Here is a 22,459-nt window from a genome sequence, read left to right on the forward strand (position 1 = left end):
TTTTTTTTTTGATACTGGGGATCAAACTCAGGACCTTGTGCTTGCAAGGCAGGTGGCAGAACCACTGAGCTAAATCCCCAGACCATATTATTATATAAATAATATATTCATAGAGTTATTACCAAAAATTCCACAAAACTGCATGAAAAATATTTTTAGAATAAAACATATCACTTTTGAAAAGCTCATCAACTCCATTTTCTACCCTTCCCATCATTTTGAGTCTGCTATGGTCTGAATGTGTCCCCTGAGGTGATGATATAAGGAGGTGAGGCCTTGGTGAGGTGGAATGAGATTCATCCCCTTATGAAAGAGGACTGGAGAGCTTGCTTGTCCCTTCTGCCACATGAGATTACTGTGAGAAGGCAGTTGTCAGTTGCCTCTGAGGAACCAGCCCTCACCAGATATGGAGTCTGCCAGCAACTTCATCTTGGACCTCCTGGCCGCCAGAACTGTGAACAGCTAATTTCTGTTATTTGTTGGCCACCCAGCTTATGGGATTTTTTTACAGCAGCCTGAACCAACTATGACTGTCTTTGCTCCATCTGCCTGCCTGTCGCCATGGCACCACTCGAGCCCTGGCCTCTCCTCTCCTCCCCAGCCACACAACACCTCCTCCAGAAATGTCTTCTCTGTTGGTTATGCTTCCACTTATGTCAGGCATGTCGGGAGTCACTCATCTCCTCCCAGTAGCCCACAGGCTGTGGCGGCCAGAGCCCTCATGCCAACCCCTCACCTGCCCCTGCCCTGTGGAGAACCCCCAGGAAAAGGACAAGTTCACAACCAGAGCTGGCTCTGATTACTCTGCCTGGTTTACATACTTTCCCCACCCACTACCTTTCCCAGGGCTGGTCTCAGAGCGGAGCAGGTGGGGCTTAAAGCTCAGAGTTTCAAGAGGCTCAAGTTGAGCCTGGCAGCTCAATTCTGCAAGGTCTGCCCCAGACTCCAGCTCTGTTGCCAGGCGTTGGTGGGCTTGCTTGGGCATCTGGTTGCCTTAGCCAGGGAAATCTTCCAGGTGAGCAGTACGTATAGAGCTTAGGTGCTGAGAATGCTATTTCTGAGCTCTTCCCACACATGTAGGACCCTGGGCAGGACACTTGCTTGCTACAGGTTTGATGCCCTGGGTCTCTTTAGGTTTTTTGTTTGGGGGAATGGATGTGGCTTTTCCCTGAGCCCTCTTTGGCCTCCTGTCACCTGGCTGGCACTCGGTGCTTTTGACCAGCTGCCTGGCTGGAGGTGGTAGTGACTGAGGACATAAGACCTAATGTGCTCCTGGCCCATCTCATTTAGTCACCATAATACCCCATCTAGTTTACAGATTCTAATCTATTTTTTTTTTCACCTGAGAAAAGTGAGGGGAAGGGTGGCTAATTTTCCCAGGCACCCTCAGCTGCTAAAGGCCACTCCAAGCAGTACAGTGGCCTCTTTCTCAGCCTTGACCCTCGAGCCCGAGCATTACTACCTCAAGGGGTCTCTTCTCCCTACTGGTAGGCCTTCTGCCTGGCAGCTCCAACACAGTGCCCACTTCCAGGGGCTCTGCACTGCCCTTGATCCTTCCCTGTCCTCCAGGGCTGCCAGACTGGAGCACTGTGGCAGGGGATAGGTTGGCTGCACAGCTTCTCACACCTCCGAACACCTTTCAGTGTCTGGGGATCCCAGACGTACCCTCCTCAGTCACCCCCAGCCCACAGAGGATATATCTGAAGTCCTCAAGATAGCAGAGCACCTCTGCAGGGTCCAGATGCTGGCCTGGGAAGGACAAGCAGATAGAAGGGTTCTGTTAGCAGCTGAATAGTGATGTGAGTCTCTACACTGCCTCACCCTTGTCACTGCCTAGTGCGCCATGGACACTTGACAGTAAGTTGGTGTACAGAAAGGCAAAGATTGCAAAGATTTTTCCTCCTTTTCCCCTGCCCAGACTTAAATGGAAGTCTAGGGATAATTTCTCTGTACCTGTCCTGATAGTGGGATTTGTAACTAAGCATTTTGCCAAGACCCGTATGTGCGTCTCCATTTGGGTCAGGGAGTACATACAAGGTGTCACTCACCTGGTGAAGGCCTGGGACCAGGCCAGTGGAGGGGAAGTTTTCTCTGCTAGAATGGCCATCAGTGTCCTTTGCAGTTTCCCTCCCTTGTAGATGTAGCATGGGTCCCTGGCAGCCATTGCACAAGTGCATCCTGGAGGACAGCCCAGGTCAGAGCATGGTGGCTGCTTAGCCTTCTTAGCCCACAGTGTTCAGAAAGCCAGGGTCCCAGGTTCTCCTTTCCTGCTCACAGTCAAAGGTCAGGACAGCATGCCCTGGAGGATGCAGGGCACTAACCTGGGCTCACCTGGCCTGGAGAGAGAGTTGAGGGACTTAGTCCAGTGGGTGACAACAGACTGCTCATTACCCCAAGGGACAGGTGCAGAAAGCCCAACTGAGTATCATGTCATCTAGAATCACCTATGCAGTGGTACTGGTTTTAAAGCCAAAGGTAAGCCAATGAGGGAATCTCACAGGAATGAGAGCCCAAGTTGGCAAGATCATCCCCACTTGTACTACTGTTAAATATCTCTATTGTCAAATGCTAATAACTAATTTAGAGCTCTGTAATATGCCCATGGACTCTTAGCCTGGTCTAGACCCTGCTTGGAGGAATCTAAGCTAGACAGCAGAAAGAACTTCCTGAGGTGAGGATTTGGGGACTTTGAGGAAAGGGAAGAGTCTTTGGGGTACTCTGAGTACCATGCGGCTGGAAGTGAGGAGCAGGACACTAGAAGATTGCCCTTAGTAAAGTTCAAAGTGCCCAAGTGCAGGGCCCTCGGCAAGTGTGTTTTGCATGCCTGACTCCTCAAGACCTCTGTCTACCTCTGTGAATGTTCCCTTATCTTAAAGTGGAGGAACAGTAGGAGTGTTATGAAGATCAGAGTGGCAGGTGGTAATGGTAGCCAGAAGCAGGCACATAATAAATGTAAAAATTTTTTCCCTTCTATTTAATGGATGCTGCCATATACTGAGAAGTCAAATGTAAATGAGACAAAACCCCTCCCTCTGTGAGCCTTCAACAATCTTGAAGGGATAAAGGGATGCAGGGTCTGGGTAAGGTTTGAGGAGCTCACAGAGCAAGGAGACTCCACCCCAGTGTGGCCATAGCTGGGTCAACAGTAGTCTCTCAGTGGTGGTTTTGAACCCAGGGACCTATGAGTTTACTGCTGACTAAAGGGCAGGATAGTAGCCTGGAAGTGTCTGGCCATCCCTGGCTCGCTGTGGGCACTGGGATGTGCCAGCACCAGCCAGCCCTTGAGTTCTGTGTGGTCCATGTGCCTCCAGAATCAAAGGTGATCCAAGGCTTCCTCACTCAGGTCTCTATCACCTCGTGTGCTCATCACTGATTCAGCAAATCTCACCCTTACATGGGAACTTGACCTGTCCACTTTGATCTCTAGTAATAGCACCCTTCCTGAGTGATGCAGCCAGTGGGAAGTAGACCCAACTCTGACCTCTGGAAGGGTTATGTGCTTGAGAATATTCATCCTGCAGTTTATTGACACGGCAGCAAGGTTTTCACACACACGCTAGAGCCAGGCAGCCCAGGCTCAAACCTCAGCTGTCCTGAGTCCTGACTGCATGAATTTGGATGAGTGCCTGAGTTTCCTCATCTGCGAGACTGAAGCAATGGCAATGCCTGCCTCAGTCTTATGAGGGAATTACATGAATTAAAATTAGTGAAGTCCTTAGAATAGAGCTTTGCATATTATAAGCTCTATGTGAATGTTTGATTTAAAAGAAAAGACCTTAGGTTCTTGATGCATCATCCACCTGCTCCATGTTGCATTTCACAGCTGAACTCTGCCTCACAGGCATGAGGCAGGCCTAGCAAATCCGCATGCAGAGGAGAGAAGACAGCCCCAACCAGCCCCAGGTGCCAGAACCAGGACACAGCTGCCTCACCACCCTAGCCAGTGTTCAGAGTCTGCAATCCCCAAAGCCCATTTGGAATATGTGTCTAGAGCCACATGAGTATTGTCACCTATTACTTTGAAGATTATTTTGCTCAGTTAGTGATCATTAGCAAAGATCAGGGGAGTGAGGGGTGCTTGTAGCACCCAAACATCAGGAAGCATTGGGTTACTCCCCTGCCTCCTGGTCTCCACTCTTAGCCTGTTCATCCATCACTTGCCCTTGGAAAGCAAACAGTACCAAAAACAGCACCAAAAGCTGGGGAAGAAAGGCCTGGAACACTGTGATTTCACACAAACCCAGCTTCTGGGTGGCTGTGATGTCGGTCCACCCTCCCTGGCCTTGCAACCCCTGAGAACACTCAGGAATCAAAGCACCCATTCCCAGCACACATGTACACCCACTTGTCCCCATAGCCACCCCCAGGCCAGCTCAGGCCACCTTGGCCACTAGATCTGCTCCTGTCCACTTGGGGTCAGGGTTGTCAGGGTGACAACCAGGAGGTGCTTATGAAATATCATCCCAGAGGAGTGAGAACATGTCCACTTCAAACCATCGAGATAGGAGTTGCCTCTCCTCTCTGGCTGAAGCCATGCTGTGGGCCAGATCCTGGTGGAGAACCAGCGCCACTGGTTTTCGTGAGGCCTCATTGATTCCTTGAGTAATGTTGCTACTGTTTCCTGGCAGTGTAGGGAGGGGCACTCCATTTACATTCTGTGTTCCCTCCTGCACCTTCTCAGCTGCTGGATTTGAGAGTGAATTAGGTTAGGACTTGCCTTGTGGGGGAGGTCCCTAGACCAGTAGTGTAGGAGAACTTGCAACACCAGACCTGGAGTGAATTCAGGTTTCACTCCTGCCCTGGGAGCCACTGGCCTGTTCACCCAAGGATCCTTTGCTTTTCTTTTTTTTCTCTCTCTCTCCCCCTGTCCCTTATGCTGGACACATGGTAACACTGCCTGCAACCATTTCCTGAATGCCTCTGGGCACCAGAGGAGGTCCTGGGATCTAATGGTCCCTGCATGTGGCTCCTGGGTTTCCACCGTGAAAGGGGTTTTATGGTAGGTCCTGCCTTCCAGGGCCACAGATTTCTCCCTCTGTGTGCCTTGGTGCTGTTTAACCTCTGGCTCCATCCCCACTTCAAGGATAGCTTTTGTCCAGGCAGGATTCCATCCAGCACACAATGGAGCAAGGGTTTGGACAGATTGCCAGGAAGCAATTTGGGTGCATAGAGAGCCTTAAAAATGTTGCTTCTTTGACCCAAAACTTCACTTCTAGGAATTTATCCTAAAGAAATAATCATATGAAAAAGGTTTATCTAGTAAGATGTTCATCAAAGTGCTGTTTGTTTATTTATTTATTTATTTTTGTACCATTGGGGATCAAACTCCGGACCTTGCACTTTCGAAGCAGGCGGTGGAACCACTGAGCTAAATCCCTGGCCCCAAAGTGCTGTTTATAAGAGGAATCTCAGAAGCAGGCCACATGTCCACCCTCTGGAATATGATTGTTGAACAGTACATAGCCATTAGAAGACTGTGTCTGTGGAAAACACTTCTGACATAGTGAGAGAGCATTGTATAAGTTGTACAGTCAATACCATCTTCACTATGTTTTAAAATGTACAGGTTAAAGCAAAAAGGAAATATGTGAAAATATATTGATAGTAGCAAGGTGTGGTGGTACATACCTGTAATCCCAGTACTGAGGAGGCTGAGGCATGAGGATCATGAGTTTGAACCTAGTTGGACAATTTAGCAAACTTAAAGACCCTGTCTCAGAGTGAAAAAAGGGCCAAAGATGTAGTTCAATGCAAAACCATGGTAACACACACACACACACACACACACACACACACACACACAGAGACACGAGAGAGAGAGAGAGAGAGAGAGAGAGAGAGAGACAGACACAGAGAGAGAGAGAGACAGACACACAGACAGACAGAGACAGAGAGAGATCCCCAGAAGAAAGGTCTTCTCTTTCTTTATACTGTTTTGTACTTGATAATACATGCATATGTTGCTTTTTAAGATTAAAAAAAACTTTTTTTTTTTGGTATTTTGAGATAGAGACTATGTAGTCCAGGCTGGCTTTGAACTTGTGATCTTCCTGCTTCAACTTCCCAAGTGCTGAGATTATAGGTATGTGCCATCATGCCCTGCTAAAATAAGAAAACATTATAAGTTTAAAATAAGAATTAAGTTGAGTATGGTGGCATGCACTTGTAGTCCCCATTACTTGGGAGGCTGAGTCAGGAGGATTGCTTGAGTACAGGAATTCAGGGCCAGCTTGGCCAAAATACCAAGACCAAATGAATGAATGAATGAATGGAGTTGAGAAGTCTTTTTTTAGAAGATAACTAAAGCCAGGTGTGGTGGCACAGGCCTGGAATCCCAGCATCTGGGAGGCTTAGGCAAGAGGAATGCAAGTTCAAAGTTAGCCTGGACAATTTAGAGCATTCAAGGCCAGCCTGGGGTATATAGTGAGGCCCTGTCTCAAAGAAAAAAAGAAAAGAAAAGTATCACAGCTAAATACAATCCTTGACTAAATCCTGGATCAAAGGAAAAAGGACACCATTGGACAATTAGAGAAATTGGAATACAGACTTTTTTTTTTTTTTTTGAGCCAGAGTCTCACTCTCTAATTCAGGCTGGCCTCAAATTCAAGGTAATCCTCCTGCCTCAGCCTCCCAAGTGCTGGGATTATAGGCATGCACTACCAAGCCTGGCTCTGGAATGCAGACTTGTACAGGTTGAGTTTTCCTTATATAAAGTACTTGGGACCAGAAGTATTTCACATTTTGGAATATTTGCATAGACTACTGGTCCTTACATGTCAGTGAGGGCGGGTTAGTTTTCAGGGTGTGATAATGCTAGGAAGAGGACATAAATAAATGTCCACACTCCCAGGATCTGGGGCTTGCTCCACTGAACTTCACAATGCAGGGCTGGCGTCTGATCCAGGTGCACTAATTCAGACTGTCCTGGTCACCACCAAAGTGCACCCATGCACCTCTAGAAGCAGCTCTCTTGGGTAACTCTGCTGAGGCCAGGCCCTCCCCACCCCAAGACCCCAGATTCCATATTTTTACTTCTTCCAGCTTCTTAGAAACCTTGCTTAGATTTTGTTTATTCCCTTCCATCTCTCTCTTCTCTCTGTCAGCATTTAGAAGGTTAAATAATTCCCCTTTTCACACAAAAAAACAAAACCAGTACCTCCCTCCAGTCATTTTTTCCCAACACGGCCACCCTCACCATGCTCCTGTAGCCACTTATATTAGTCAGCAAAGCCAGGTTGATGCTGCATTAACATGTCCCACATTTCTTTGATTTCACACATCTAGCACATTGCCTCCCTCATCTTCCAGTCTTAGGGATTGGTTTTGGGTTTTTTTTGAGATAGGTTCTCACTAAGTAATTCAGGCTGGCCTTGAACTCACTGTGTAGCCCAGGCTGGCCTTGAACTTGTGGCGATCCTCCTCCATCAGCCTCCCGATGGATTGTATTTTAGAAAACTCCCCAAGTGCCTGTCAGGAGACATTTTCATATGCTATCCCCTCTGCTTGTAGTGCCTTTTCCTACCTCCTCCCTTCTACCTTGCAGACTTGTGCCCATCCTTTCGGTTTCAGCCTAAATATCACTCCCTCAGGCAAATTCTATCCAACCCCAGACTACACATTACCCTGTCTTACACTCCTGTGACTCTCCAGCCTTCCCTTGTGACACTTGTCTTGCTTGTCAGCTGTCTTCCCTTCTAGGCACCTTCGCAAGGGCAAGGGTTGTCTGTGTTGCTCAGTGCTGTGGCTTAGCTCCTGCACCCTGGTTGCCTACCTTAACTACAGATTAGAATCACCTGATGAGCTTTAAAAGCCACGGTGCCTCAGCCCAGGGCAGCTGCATCTAGATCCTGAGGGTAGGACCAGACATCAGTGGATACACTATACTTTTAAAGTACTGCAGGGAATTCTAATACACAAACTTGAGAGCCACCAACCTGAATGGTGTTGGACACTCAGTAGAGTCTTTTTGAATGAATAAATAAGCCCTTGAGAAATTAATCTCCCCAGACCTGATAAAGGCATTTTCCTGGTTACATGTTACTTCTATAAGTAAGGAAATTTCATATTTGATTTCAACTAAGCCAAGATATTCCTTTTACATGGGGCAGGCACAATGCCCAGGGAAGATGTGATTATACTCATGATACACATAAGGAAATGTTACTTTAGGTGAGGGGGGCATATAGGCAGCTAAGGATTTCAGAGTTCAGCCAGTGTTTATTTTTCAGTTGAAAGTAGCAGGACCTCAACAAACTGGTTACACACACAATATCATTTATTAGTTCCTGGATTTGAGAAATTCAGGGATCTCAGGCACAGCTGGATCCAGCCACTCAAATGCTGTCATCAGTCCTGGAAGGTACCCTTTCTTGACTCTGCTTTCCTCTGAGTATCTTTCCCCATGTGATATCGAAAATTGCAGTCCCTTCCAGGCTTGTGACTTACTTCTTAGGGATATACGGGAAGAACTCAGTAAATGTTACCCCATGACAAAATAAAAACAAAACCTCATTTTTTAAAAATCTCAGCTTAGGCATTCCTTCTTGTTATTCTTCCCTACCTGCAATCCAATCCCCTAATTGCTAAGTATAAAATGACTTGCATGTGTTGATTTAAAATACAAGGATTACCTTAACCCTTGTTTGCTGTTAGCAGATCCCTGAAGCACAGGCCCTGGAAGCTGCCGATGGGTGCCCACCCTGCGGTACCCTCCCTCTGACAAGTAAGTTCCTCTCTGGATGGAGTCTGGCACTCTGCATTCCTAGAGAAGTTTCTGGAGCTCACCACCAAGCCAGTGCTGAAAGAGGGAATATTAGCCCCGCCTTTTGCTCTGGCCCTATAGAATATTTTATATTGTTACTGAAAACTGAAGAGCTACTCTGTCCTCAGAGAACAGATTCAATTTTGCTTCATCTCAGCCCAGCCTTCAGAGAAAGGGCTGTAGCCTTGCATTATAAATAAGGAAACTGACTCTCATAATGGTTGAGTCGCTTGCCCAAAGTCACACAGCCTGTACATGTGAATCAGAATTTGAACCCAGATCTTTTGGCTCTACAGCCTGTGTTTTTTTCCACTATCTCCCTGGTTAATTATTTGATTTCCAAGATTACACTCTTCCATCCGTGGCTTCTGCCTCTCATCCCCAGAAAAAGGCGAATAGTGTTCTGAAGCTTTTTCTAGCCTGGCCTGACTCCAAATTCACTTATTTTTGCTTTGTCATGGCTGCCCAGACCCTGCCAGTAGACTGGGAAGTAGGTCATGGCTGCAGGGACCACACGCACTGGCTGCTGCCTGTTTCCAGAGCCTGCCAGGAGCACCAGCTTCTGTGGGTCTGCTCATATTTCACATTCTGGCCCTGGGAAGTCATGGCCAGCCCTCATATTGTTGCGCCTTTTACCTTCTAGAATTCTCTCTCACTGTGTAAGGAGGTGTTTAGAGAAGGGAGCACTGGCAATAACAGAGCACTCAACGAGCTTGGGGACCGTCCACCTGCACTCTCCTGCAGACCTGGGTGACTGACTGCTTGTCGAAAGGGTTTTCTCCGTCTGTCCCCAGGTGCCACTTCACAGAACAGCAGTGTCCTCAGCCCCTTGATGGCTGCAGCTGACCTTTGTCTTAACAGGCTCCTCCTCTACAGAACAGCATTATTTCCAGAAATAATAATGGAATGAAATGATTATAGCAGTGGCCAGAAAGGAAATGCAGATAATAAAACATCTCTTATTGAATTCTTATACATATCATTGTACTGAGATTTTTTAAAATAAAGGTAAAAAGAAAAAGTACAAGGCTGGGAATGTAGCTCAGTGGTAGAGCGCCTGCCTAGCAAGTGCCAGGCCCTGGGTTCAATCCCCATTATCATGGGAAAAAGGGAGGGAGGGAGAGAGGGAGGAAAAATACACATTTTTATTAAATATATTTACTTGAGTTTTGATCTTTTGATTGGAGCCTGATATAATGATATTTACATAAATCACTGTTCAATTACTAATAGATAAATAAAAATGAGACATCTCCAAAAGTTGCCTAAAATGTAGCAACTATTAAATTGTACCACTGATGTGCTCCTTTGTATTCTTAATTCTTTAACATTAAACAATAAAATTCATGATTTAAAAAAGTAAACTTCTATTCAAAAGCTATTGTTCAAACTCAGTAAAATATACACGTATGACTAAGATTTGTACCTACCAAGCAAAACTATTACACTCTGTAGTTCACATTCTGTCTTACTGCTTCTTTTTTTACTTTTACGGTGCTGGGGATCAAACCCAGGGCCCTGAGGACGCTAGACAAGGTTCGCTACCACTGAGATAGATCCTCTGCCCTTGTTTCATTTTCTTTCCTTCCTTCCTTCTTTATTTCTGTCCATTTCTTTCCTTTCTTTCTTTCTTTTTCTCTTCTCTCTCTTTCTTTCTCTTTTTCTTTCTTTCTTTTCTTTCCCTCCTTCTCTCCTTCCCTTCCTCTCTTCTTTCCGTCCTTCCTTCCATGGTACTAGGGATTGAACCAAGGACCTTCACATTGAGCTATATTCCCAGCCCTTTTTTATTTTTATTCTGAGCCTGAGTCTCCCTAAGTCTCCCTAAGTTGCTTGGGCTAGGCTCAAATTTGCAGTCCTCCTGCCTCAGCCTCTTGGAATGCTGGGATTGTGGGTATATGCAGCCAAGCTTGTTTCATATTTTAAACACAAAAGCTCCAGGTAGTCACACAAAATGACAGCACTAAAGTAACCCAGCTTCTACCTCTTCATCTTAAAATCACTGTGCTCTTGCTCAGGCTTGGAACCCACTGCTTACATACAGGACTATGATTCTCACAGAGGTGGAAGAGGCAGACAGCACCCAGAGTTTGCTTGCAAGTTCTGACTGCTGTGAGTATACTCTCGAAACAAACACATGTAGCTGACCCCGTGTAATTCAAGGCCAACCAACTAGAGAGCTGGGAGTCCTCTAAATAACTTCTGTGGAGAAGACAAGGTTTACTAAAGAAGATCTTCTTTCAAATTCCCATTTGAACCTTACACTGAATTTTAACACTCGCAGAGATGGTCCTCATTGTTTACACGTAGACCAGCACACTGTTTCTTCACAGAGGAGTATCTGGTCACTGACATTGCTGAAGACTCTGACACATAATGCTAGCAAAAAGCAGACTGCCTTCCGGTTGGTTTTATGATTTTTTTTTCAAGTCTGCCCCTTTATTGCCTGTCCTGGGGCAACTCTTGCTCTTCGCACATTGTGTTCCAGACAGGAGATCATGGAACACTTGTGTCAGTCCTCTGAGCACTAGGGAACTAAGGCTACCAATCATGCCATGCCGTCTTTATTCAGAGAAGATGGGGCCAAGGTGCTGCATCCCCGACCCCTTGACCTTCTTCCAGGACAGGAGGCAACAGCTCTGGATTTGAATGCTCTCTCCATATTCCAAGCATCTTTGCACATTACAATGTTTTCTGGTGGATTTTTGCTGTTATATTTACTTGTTTTGAAAATAGCAAATAAACAGTATTATGTTAGGTTTGAGAAAGTTGAAAGGAACAGTTGGCTTGAGCTGAATTATAGTAGGCTTCTCTTGGGAGGAGTTATGTCATCTCTGGCTATGAATTAGGAAGGCGGCTTCATGTGTTTTTTACACTCTGCATTCTTGGTTTGTTCCTTTCAGTCATGGTCATTAGTGGTCACTAGGATATTCACAGATGGTGTGTTGAATCTAAGTGATGTGTGTTTGCATTCTTCTTTTCAGAGAGTAGTTTACATTGTGGGTTTTAATTCAACTTAAAAAATTGGGGGGGACCATTGCCCAAATGGCACTGCCACCCGTTTAGTTGAGAATATGTCCAGCCTGTTCCACAGAGCCCAAAACAGGCCGATGCAGAGTCAGCACTTTTGCAAACACTGAAAACTGCGCTCTGGGACCAGTCAGCCTAAGGAGCTCAGGCCTGGGGCAGAAGCTAACTTCTTTTCTTCTTTTGTAGCTGGGTGACTGCACATCTTGCTGAGTTTCACTGTTGGCTCAACTGCAAAGTAAAATCCTCTTTTCCTTACTAGCCAGAAGCTGGACCCTGGACTTGAGGCTATTTTCTGCTCTTAGAAGGACCTTCAGCCCTACTTAGTCCAGCAGCCATGGGTTAATAATTGGGAAAAGCCAAGGGGGAACACTTCTGTTTAGACCATTATGTGTGTTTTTGCCCTTCTCTGGCTAGACTGATGTAAGAGCTAGCTGCTTGCAAGCCCTGCCTTCCAGGGCAGATCTCCCTTGGGAAAGCTACTGTGTCCAAAAGCCCCAAGATGGAATTTAAAAATCGACTGTGCTGGGGTCTGCTGATTTTGACAGATACTGCTGTGGCAAGAATTGTGCCTCCTGCAAGGCCTCTCTCCTTTCCCCAGCAGTCTGGGCAGCCCCTCCTGAGCCCTGGGCTGTATCTCCTCCCTCAGCCCCACCCTCGGTCCCCTCCTCCTCTCTCCTCCTTTCCCTTCTTCTCAAAGGTTTTGTGTGCTATAGCTTTTTCTAATGAGGAAGTTCTGGCTGGGGCCTTTTTGCAGCTTAATTATGTAACTTGCTACTGCTCCTGGTCCAAGGATCACCCTGGAAAAGCAGTCAGGAGCAGCACACAACTAGGGTCGGTTTTCTTGTCATCCCCACACTCTCGGAACTCAGAGGCAGTACAGGAATTTGGACTGTGTAATAATTAGCAGCTCTGCCAGGATCCCAGAGCCAAACTTCAGGTTGCAGGCTCTCCATCCTTTGTTAATTTCCAGCACACAGGACCCACACAGAGAGCCTGCAGCCGCTGTGGGTCCTTAGGAAGCTGTCCTCCTGATGATAGTGTGTGCTTTTAGCTGGCCCTGGCCTCACATTTCTATGATCTTGGCTCCTCCAAAATATCCTCTGTCAGCCATCACCCCTCTGACCAATGGCATTTCTTTGCCCAGAGGTGTCCTTTGCCTGATGGTGGGTTTGTTACTGCCTCTTTTCAGCCCAGAAAAGGGAGTTTTGTCTCTGTGAGGCTACCCTAATTTCAAGCCTTATAGTGGAAGCTCACTTTCTGCAATCTTCTTGAGCCCCATCTCCTCTCAGCCCCCGCAGCCTTTGTCTCTACCATCTATTCCATACACAGCTCCAGAGCACAGACACTTGGGGCATACACCGGCCTGCTCTTTCTCCCTCTTCTGCTGTGACCTTGGACTATATTCTTCCCTTCCTCTCCTCTCTCAAGCCCCAGAGGGTAGACAACAACTCTTCCATCCCTTTCCCAGCCTGGAACCCTGCACACAGCATGCAGCATTCCATAAACTATGTTGACCATGTGTCACTTTGTTCTGAAAAGATCCTTGTATCGGTCACTGTTTGCATACATACCTCCCGGGCCAGGCTGAGCATACTCAAGGACAGGACCATATCTGCTCCTTTGTCTGGGTCCCTGGTGGTGGTCATCTGCTACATGCTTTCCTCATAATATCTACTCACTGCCCTAATCCCTAAGGTCTCTCCAGCTGCTCAGCCAGAGCTGGGCCAATGGGGCAGCTCCACCCAGTTCATACCATCCTCTTCCTGCCTGGCCCACTGTCCTGCCTACAGGTGTCCTGGGACTGCCTGGGGATTGGGAGTATATCTACACATCATGGGCCTGGCACACACAGCATCAATAATGCATTTTGTACATAGAAAGCCACTATAAACTTTGTTACATAGCTGACAGGCCTGAATCTGCTCCCATATCCACCCATATCCACCTCCCATATCCATCTATGTGTGTTGCAACTGGCTAGCCCATCACTTCAGAGCTGGCTTTTCCCTGTCCATTAATAATAGATGCTCCCCACATCTCCAGCTTGGCAGCTTTTATTTAAAGTGATCTTAACTGAAAAGACTAATGGATGGATCTGAATTTGTGCCTTTTAAGCACAAAGCATGGCTCTTAATTAACTGGGTCTTACCCTTTGAGCAGGATAAGGCCCTCCCTCAATTGCATCAATAACTACCCATGTTTGGACTTCTCCCAAAGCTTTCTCCTGTGGTGGAACAATCACAGGTGTTCTGCTGAATGCCCAGGAGGCTGTGAGAGCCACATGTGTCACCTAAGTGTACCCAACACCATGCCTGGGATATGTAGCAGTGTGCGAAGTCCAGAGATGAGGCCCCTGCTGCCTCTTCCCACCTGAGAGAGGCCTGTTCTTCCATTTAGTTCATGGTTCAAAGTGCAGAAGATGCCCTCCTTGTTCTGCCCCAGGTTCATACCTCATCTGCAAGTGTACACATGCTGTGAGAAGTCAGCGGTTATCAGTCACTCATGTGGCACATAATCGAGGGCCAGACTCCCTGATTTACCTCCTCTTCTAGCATAGCCCAGCGTGCTCTGCATTGTCCCTTTATATCCCACTGTTGTGCTTTGCAAAGGTTGGGGCCACAGAAGGAGCTGTGAAGGGTGAGTCCTTCTCTTACCTTTGCATTGGTCTCTAATTCCACTCCCTCCATGAAGCTAGCAGCTTCTGATGTGGGAGAGGAGGGAGGAGAGAGCCCCCCAGGGTGTGGAGAGGAGGTGGTGGTCATTCTGCAGACAGCACCTTACCCTCTTAGAAATGTTCAGAGCCATCAGCTGCCAAACAGCTATCAATGCCCACCTGGCTAAATATGGTCTGGAGAGCTGCAGGGGTGGGGGTGAGGGTGGTAAATGCCACAGGGTCTCACACAATGCCTGACATGTGGCAGGTGCTCCATCGAAGTCCTTTTCTTCCCTTCCTTGCCCTCCAGATCAAACTGTCATTGAAGTGCTAGTTTACATTCATAAGCAGATTTATCAAAATGAACTGTATTCATTTTCTATTTATTGCTGTGGCAAATTAGCACAAATTCAGTGACTTCAGCTAACACAAATTGGGGGGGAGACCCACAAATGTGTTATCTGACAGGTCTGACTTCCAGGTTCTGGAGGTTCTGGAGGTCACAAGTCCATGTAGCTTTCATCAGGCTAAGGTCAAGGTGCCACAAGGCTGTGTTCCTTTCTGCAGTGCCAGGGGCAGAACTCATATTCTTGCCCTTTCCAGCATCTTTAAGGCTCCAGGTTCCATCCCAAGCACCTCCGAAAAAAAAATTTAAACACTGGCTTGAGGTGTTTAGGCTTTTTTCATCCCTTGAATGTTGCTTATAAATCATTTTGGTGACCAAATGATAAGCCACAGAATGCAAAGGAAATGATAGCATTCTGTAACTTGAAACAGACTTTTCAGGAAGGCTTCTGTCCTTCTACTCACTCTCTTGAACTACGGAATTGAACTGCGGGTGGCAGATCCTTAGCAGGTAATCATGCAATGTAACTTCACCAGAGCCTCTGAGGACTGAGTCACAGAGCAGGCATACGGCCCCCAGAAGTCCCCCAGCCATATCTGAGCACAGCCATGCCCTGCGTGGGTGGGGCTCTCTCCTGACATCCATGCCTTCCCTCTGAGCACGGCACAGATGCCAGTCTTCATTCCCTCCTGTGGAAAGAGGTGTATTCAGTGACCTAACTCACTGTATGGTATTTTCGCTCGTCATTTTTATAGCTAGAAGGAATCAGATAATTTTCTTCTCCCTATTTGGAAGCACAGTTGTGATGCCCTAGAATTGTGCTACGGCCTCCAAGAGAAGAGAGAGTAGGAAACTCTATTGAAAGTGCAAAGAATGGCAGTATACGACAAGCTTTCTATTTTTGTGGCCAAGAGGTTGTAAGAAAGCAGAACTGCAATTGCATTGTAGCATCAAGCGCATGCATCTCATGATATGGGGGAAAGTGATTTTCTACCTTGCTCTGGATGTCTTCAGTGACAAGCTCTCCTAGCTAAAGTATGAATTCTGGCTTTGCAGCTGGCAAGTTGTGTGACTGTGGCCAAATTACCTCACCTCTCTGCTCCAGTGTCCTTATCTTCAAATTGGGGATTGAGGACATAATCTTCCTCCTAGGTTGTGGTGAGGATTTGATTCCTTACTCCATGTGCCTGGCACATAAGAAATGCTCAGCGGATGTCACTCTCATAGTTGCATTGTTAGAGCTTAAAGTTCTTTTTGATGCCCAAGGCCACCCCCTGTCTGGCTATGTAAGGAACAGGACAGGAGCAGGGGATGTTCAGCTTGGAGAAGAGACAAGGGTATGAGTGGTTGGGTGTGAGAAGGCCTCCCTAGAAAGGACTGGCATGTTCTGCGTGGTTCCACTGGGCTAAGCAGGACTATTCTGCCCAGATTTCAGGAAAATTTCCAAACGTATAAAGAGAAACATCTGTCAATCAAAAATGCCAAAATTGAATGAGCCACTTAGAGATAGTGAGCTCCCTATCACTGGAAGTATTCCCGAACAGCTAGATGACCACTTCTAGGAGGGTGCTATTTTGTTGTTGTTTTGTTTTGAGACAGGGTCTCATTATGTAGCTCAAGCTGGCCTTGAACTCACTTCTGTAGCCCAGGCGGGCCTCAAACTTGTGTCGATCCTCCTGCCTCAGCCTCCCAAGTGCTGGGATTACAGACGTGCACCACCAAGCCTGGTTTAGGAGGTTGCTATTGAGAGACTTTCTTTAAAGTACTTTCTAATGTTGAGAATCTGGGATTATAGAATTCTGTCTTAGCCAATCAGGGTCACTCAGACAGATATCTGGGAAAGAAGTTTATTTGGGGGTAGGGAGACAAACAAAATAGGAGAGACCTTGCCCTAAAAGATGACAAGTTCAAGTCCCTCCTACTCAGCCCAGTGCCCAGGAGACATGGAAAGAAAGGGAGGTCATCAAAAGATACAGTGAATGTTTCAATTTTTTAAATATTTATTACAGTAAAAGAAGACACATTGCCATCAACTTCCCCCCAAATATTCCCCTTCACTTCAAACACATTTATCTTTTTCTTTTTCCCACTTTCTGAAGCAGTTCTACAAGTCCAGTTTCATGAGTGTCTTTATAAGGTGTTATCAAAAATACAGTGAAAAAAAAAAAGAAAAAAAATACAGTGACTAGTTCTACTTAGTGTCATCCAACAGAAAAGCAGGCTTGTAAAAACATTATGATGTGAAGTTCTCTACCTTATTGACTGGATCTGGTACTGTGCAGTTTCTGGCTCTTCCCCAAAGCCAAAATGACAATGAAAAGTAAATGTTTTAAATTGATTCAGGACATTGAGGCAGACATGACAGCGCAACTAAAGACGCTCACAAAAGAGGACTTCATTTGGTCACTTGAGATTTATAAAGGGGTGGGAGAATTTGAGCCCCCTTCTGCATCACAGGAGAGCAAAATCTCTGTAGTGGGGTGTCAGGGTACAGCTATAATTCAGGGAACTGGGTAGCCCATGCCAGAGAAGAGGCTGCCTGTCAGATTTGAGAAGTGCTCTGAGCTGTTGGCTTGGGAAGTGTTAGTGGTTAACATTGCCATATCTCTTCCCTTAGCCCACTAAAAGCTGTCTCCAGGCCCCGCAGGATCCCCATTGGTTCAGCAGTGTTTCCCAGGGGCCTCCCTATGCCAGGTGGTGGCAAGTGTGGAAGACTCACTGGGAAAGGAGGTGGTTACACACACACACACACACACACACACACACACACACACACACCAAGGTGTGGGCATCCAAGGACCAGACACAGCTAACCAGAGAAGTCACCCCACCATGCTGCAAGTGTTCGCAGGGCCTCAGGAGAGGAGCTCAGCAGAGTCAGAAGTTTTTAGAAGCAGGGACTGCTTTGATAAAGCCTGAAGCTTGTGTGGCAGCACATGCAAAAGCCAGACAGTGAAACAGAGTAGCACTTAGGAACCCCAGTTGTCACTGACAAGTGTAAGGAGTGACATTCAGTAAAAATTCATTCTTTTGTGCGCCTATCATTCATGAAACACTTGTCTCACACCAACTCTCACTGCACCAGGTGCTGAATTGTTTACTGTAGTTTTTTAAAATGTCCACAGAAGTGTCCACCCTCAAGGTGCTTGCCATCTGCTGAGGGACATTGGGAGCAATCGGAGTGTGATGTGACAAGCACAACAGGGAAGACCAGTCCCAGTGGAGGTAGGGTTGAGAGGACAGAAAGCCAGTGGTTCCTACCCAGGTGTCCAATGCCTGGCTTCCCAGCCTGATCCCACCGATGCAGAAGTGGGATCTGGGAGATGAGTGGTGAAATCTTCCAAAGTGAAGATGTGGTGGTAATGTTGTCTCCCAAAGCACCTGAAGTGTTTGCTGGGGTTCCTCTGCATACCCCAAGCTTCAAGAGGATGGTGTGGCGCATGCTTCCTGGGCCTGTGGTGAGGAAGGGCCCATCTCAGCCACCCTCAGTCTTGGCAACCTGGCTACCTCCCCCAGCCACTGCTATCTTCTGTTCACTTGCCCTTTCTCACTGTGTGTTTCCTACTCTGTGTTTTGTTTTGTTTTGCTTTTTGTACCACAGATCAAACTCAGCCCTTTGAGCTTGTGAGGCAGGCACAGCACCACAGCGCCACTGAGCTAAATCCCCGGCCCCCCACTCTGTGTTTTAACGGGCTAACACAGGATGTGATATGTGCCTGCCCTGCACAGATGTTCTGAGCTGCCAGCCCATGCAGTGCACTCACTTGGGAAGGTGCCCTTTGGCCAGGTGTTTTTCCTGGTGCCCCTCTGCTCCTTAGTGGGCCACAGCCCCACATTCCACCACAGCCCTGACTTCTGGGATTCCCATCCAGATCCCATGTCCTCCAAAAAAGCTTCTGGATATGTATAGACAATGGGAAGCCACCTTTGTGGGGGTTTTGTTTTGTTTTGTTTTTTGTTTTTTGTTTTTTGTTTTAAACACAGACTTTCCCCAGCAACTCAGTTTGAGCCAAAGCCAGATTGGCAAGCAGGGATACTGGTGTGCAAGCTGTCCCGGGTTCCTAGGGGTGAACTTCTTTTCAGTCCATGGGGGCGGAGGGCTCCTACTGAGAAACAGGAGATGAGTGCTGAGCCAACTGCAGGCCTGCTGGGAAATCTAGCTCTTGCCCAGGTTCGAAGGGCATCTCTACTTTTAGACTTAGCCAAAGGAAATAAATTGAATTTCAGCCTCCTTTGCAGCTTTTGAAATCCACCTTTTATAGAGATAATTTCCATGCCATAAAATCCCCCACTTACGTTACAGCACTTTTAGTGTTCCTGTCTGATCCTGATAGTTACTCCTGAGACCCTGGGAAGATCCAGAAGCCTCAGACACAAGGGGAACATGCAGCCTGAGCCAGGGTTCTCATTTCCTGGGTCTTCCTCTTGATGAGTGTGGGGTGTTCACACATTCACAGGCACACACATGCTCGTGCATTTTCATCCCTGGAGTGAAGTGGTTGTCATTTTCCAGGTAGATTCTCATTTCTGCATTCTTTAGACTTTCTCACTTTTCCACTTCATCTGCTCATTCTCCCTTCCTTCCTTCCTTCCTTCCTTCCAAGTATGTGACCATAATTTCTTCTTCCAAATACAAATAGTCTAGGCCATCCTTCACCTTTCCTGCTGGCTGGTGGACATTGGGTTTGAATAAGGTTGTTGCTTCTGCAGCATGTTCTTAGGGCCTAGAATTTAAATGTTCCCAGGCTTCCTTTTCCTCTCTTTTCCTGACCCAAATTTATTTAGTTATTTATTTATAGTTTTTGAGCTGCTGGGGATGGAACCCAGGGCTTCATACATGCTAGGGAGACACTTTACCACTGAGCTACACCCCAGCCCTTTTTACCTTTTGAGACAGGGTCTGGCTAAGTTGTCCAGGTTGACCTCAAACTTGCGATCTGCCTGCTTTGGCCTCCTGAGTGCTAGGGTTACAGGTATGTGCAACCATGACACTTTGACCCAAATTTCTGATATGTCCATTTTAACTGATGCAGATCTACAGTTGCACTGTGGGATGATCCACCCTTATGATTCTGGTATAAGGGTGTTTTGTTTTGCCACAATGGTAACGTGTTTCTTGTTCTTTATCAAATAAATATAATACATGTTTAAAAACTGGATAATGAGTAAAAAGCATATGCACTGACAAGAGCGAGTCTCCCTCGTGAGTCTCCTTCCCAGAGAATACACTTGTTCTACTTACATCCTTTAGCATTTTCTGTCTGCACACTCACATACATGCATTATTTCCCTGTTTATAAAAAGTCCATTCATGCACATATCTATACTACTATTTTCTCTCACTGATGGCGGGATCCCTGTAGGCCAGTGTATAAGCTGCTCCTTCCTCTCCCTTACAAAGCAGTTGGCTTCCCACAGGGTGCACCAGGACGGGGTTTTGGCCCAGCCCCCATGGTATCACGAGACCAGGAGATGATCTCACAGGGTCTGCCATCTGCCCTGCCTGGCCAGAGGCTGCACTGGCAGGCCCAAGGGGGCATCATGTGCCCTGGGTATTTTCAAACAGCAGCCCTTAGAGAGATCTGCCTAGTCTCACACTCTTTCTCTTGCTTCCGGGCATTTCTTTCCTGGTGGCCTCCAAATTCTAGACCTAACTCCAGGCGCCTCTCCAAGCACAGGCTGGGCCAGAGCATCATTATAATCAAAACTGGGTAAAACCTTCTAATGCCAGGATCCAGGATGGGAGGGGCCCTTTGCCCTGAGAGCTATGTAGTCTGAAAATACAAACACATCACAAAAAGATTTGGCTAAATTAATGGAAGATGAGGTTTTAATGATAATAACCATAGCTGGCACTGATACAGCTTTTAAAGCCCTTGATGTGTATTAATTCATTTAATCCTCACTTTTTGCAGACATGACAGTTGAAGTTCTGAAAGATTCAGTGACTTGCCCATGGTCACACAGCCAGTAAATGAAAGATCCAGAGTAAACTTCAGGAGCATGACCAGAGTGTGCACTGCTCTGTTGTGAACTGATGCCATCACACTGAAGGGGCTGGGTAGCTCTGTCCAAGAGAGAATTTGGGGACAGTGTGACATTTCTTGTATATGCTTAGTCACCACTATTTATTTTCCATCCTTCCAAGACCACTCTGAGCCTAGGCTGTTCATTACTGAGGGACAGCTTCTAATTAGCAATTGTCTCTGCCATCTTCCTCTCCCCAGAATCTTTCAGGATATGTCCTCAGACTCAAAAAATAGAAATGAAGCCATCTTAGAAACTACCACCTTTCCTTCCTAATGCTCCTCTTCCCTCTCTGCCTTCCTTGTTGTTCTCATGTAATGAAATGTCATGTCAAAAAGAGCCAGTTTTGGGCTGTTCCCACTAGCCTTTCTAATTCCTATCTCCCCCACTGCTTCTGGGCATATCGCCAGCAGGCCGAGACTGTGGCATGGAAAGTTCCAGGCCCTCTGTCCCCCCAGATCACCTGCCGAATGTTCCCTTGCTTACTGTGATTCGTCTGGGCACAACAGCAGAAGGAATGAGGAACAAGGACACTGTTCTCTTGCAATTCACCTCTACCTTTACTGAGATCTTCCCAGAAGTCCCTTCTCTTTCTTTTCTCTCCAGGTGGAACCAACTTGCCTGTGGCCTCTGCCTACTGTCCCTTCCCCTCCATCAGGGCAGATTCTACAAAAGCTCTCATGTTGGCTCCCGATTTGATTTTTTCAGGTTAAGCCTCCCCTGTCTTCCCCTTACTCCCACCACATGTTGCAGTGCCTCATCAGTCTAGAACATCACATTTCTAAAGTACTGTCTTTCCACATGCATTTTTTCAGTTACCCTCAGAGCCACCATGTGAGACAAGTGTAGCACCACTCCCTAGTTACAAAGGAAGAATCTGCCATCGAGGGAGGGCAAGTCCTGCATCACCTAGCCAGTGAGTGGGCCTGACTGACTGGACCCCAGGGCTTTTGACTCCATCAGGGTGTTCTTTCCACCAAGACCATGGAGGGGACTGAGTCAAGGACCAGGGTCCCCCCTGAAATATTCAGAGTCCATACCTGCACCTCAGAGGCCAAGGCCTGGGAGTCCAGTCTTTTCATCCAGCTAACAAGACAGGATTAGGTGCATTCCGAGAGGAATTGGGTTGGGGGTAAGCAGCCTCTCAGTGCACCTCCAAAGATGGCATCTCCAAATCATGAGGTGTGGGTTCATGGGAGAGCATCAGGACCAAGCAAGGCAGGGGACCCTCCAGGCTCACCTTTGGTCCCAGGTGAAGAGTGCAGAGTGAAAGGTGACTGCTGTGAAGATGAGGCCATGCCATGTCCACAAAGTGTCCTTCTGAAGAGGACAGCCCAAGAGCTGTTAGTAAATCCTAGTGGTGGCTAACAGAGGGCCAGGTGCTTCTGAGTGTCCATAATGCTCTTGGAAAGTGGACACTGCCCTGCCTGACCATAAGGAGGCCCATTCATCATCAGGGAATGACCACATCCCCACGTCCCGACATACCTCCAACACACAATTCCAGCCCTCACTCCCCAGACTTCCATCCCCATGCTGATCCTCCAGCTCCAGCAAGCCACCACATGCTAGATAGTCTCCACCTCTGCTACTATCTCTGGGTCCACTTGTGGTCCCTCAGCTCTGTGCCTGTTTCCCCACTTGC

The 22,459-nt window shown here is 47.0% G+C and overlaps 1 protein-coding gene across 30 annotated transcripts in view; it reads left to right on the forward strand.

Annotated features, from left to right (window-relative positions):
* Mapt (microtubule associated protein tau) overlaps positions 1-22,459 on the forward strand; it is a 99,437-nt gene that overhangs the window by 21,545 nt on the left and 55,433 nt on the right. For 6 of the 30 annotated variants that reach the window (XM_087203860.1, XM_087203869.1, XM_087203873.1 and 3 more), the window contains exon 2: positions 8,656-8,722. The exons of 23 other annotated variants lie outside the window; for them this stretch is intronic. The gene's annotated coding sequence lies outside the window, so the exon portion shown is untranslated. Of the gene's footprint in view, positions 1-8,652; positions 8,723-22,459 lie in introns of all 30 variants that reach the window. One more of the 30 variants, XM_087203859.1, reaches the window with a different exon arrangement.

This window comes from Heterocephalus glaber, unplaced genomic scaffold (assembly GCF_053883595.1).
Source record: "Heterocephalus glaber isolate CG9 unplaced genomic scaffold, H.glaber_assembly_v1.0 deba00001813, whole genome shotgun sequence".
Taxonomy (NCBI): domain Eukaryota; kingdom Metazoa; phylum Chordata; class Mammalia; order Rodentia; family Bathyergidae; genus Heterocephalus; species Heterocephalus glaber.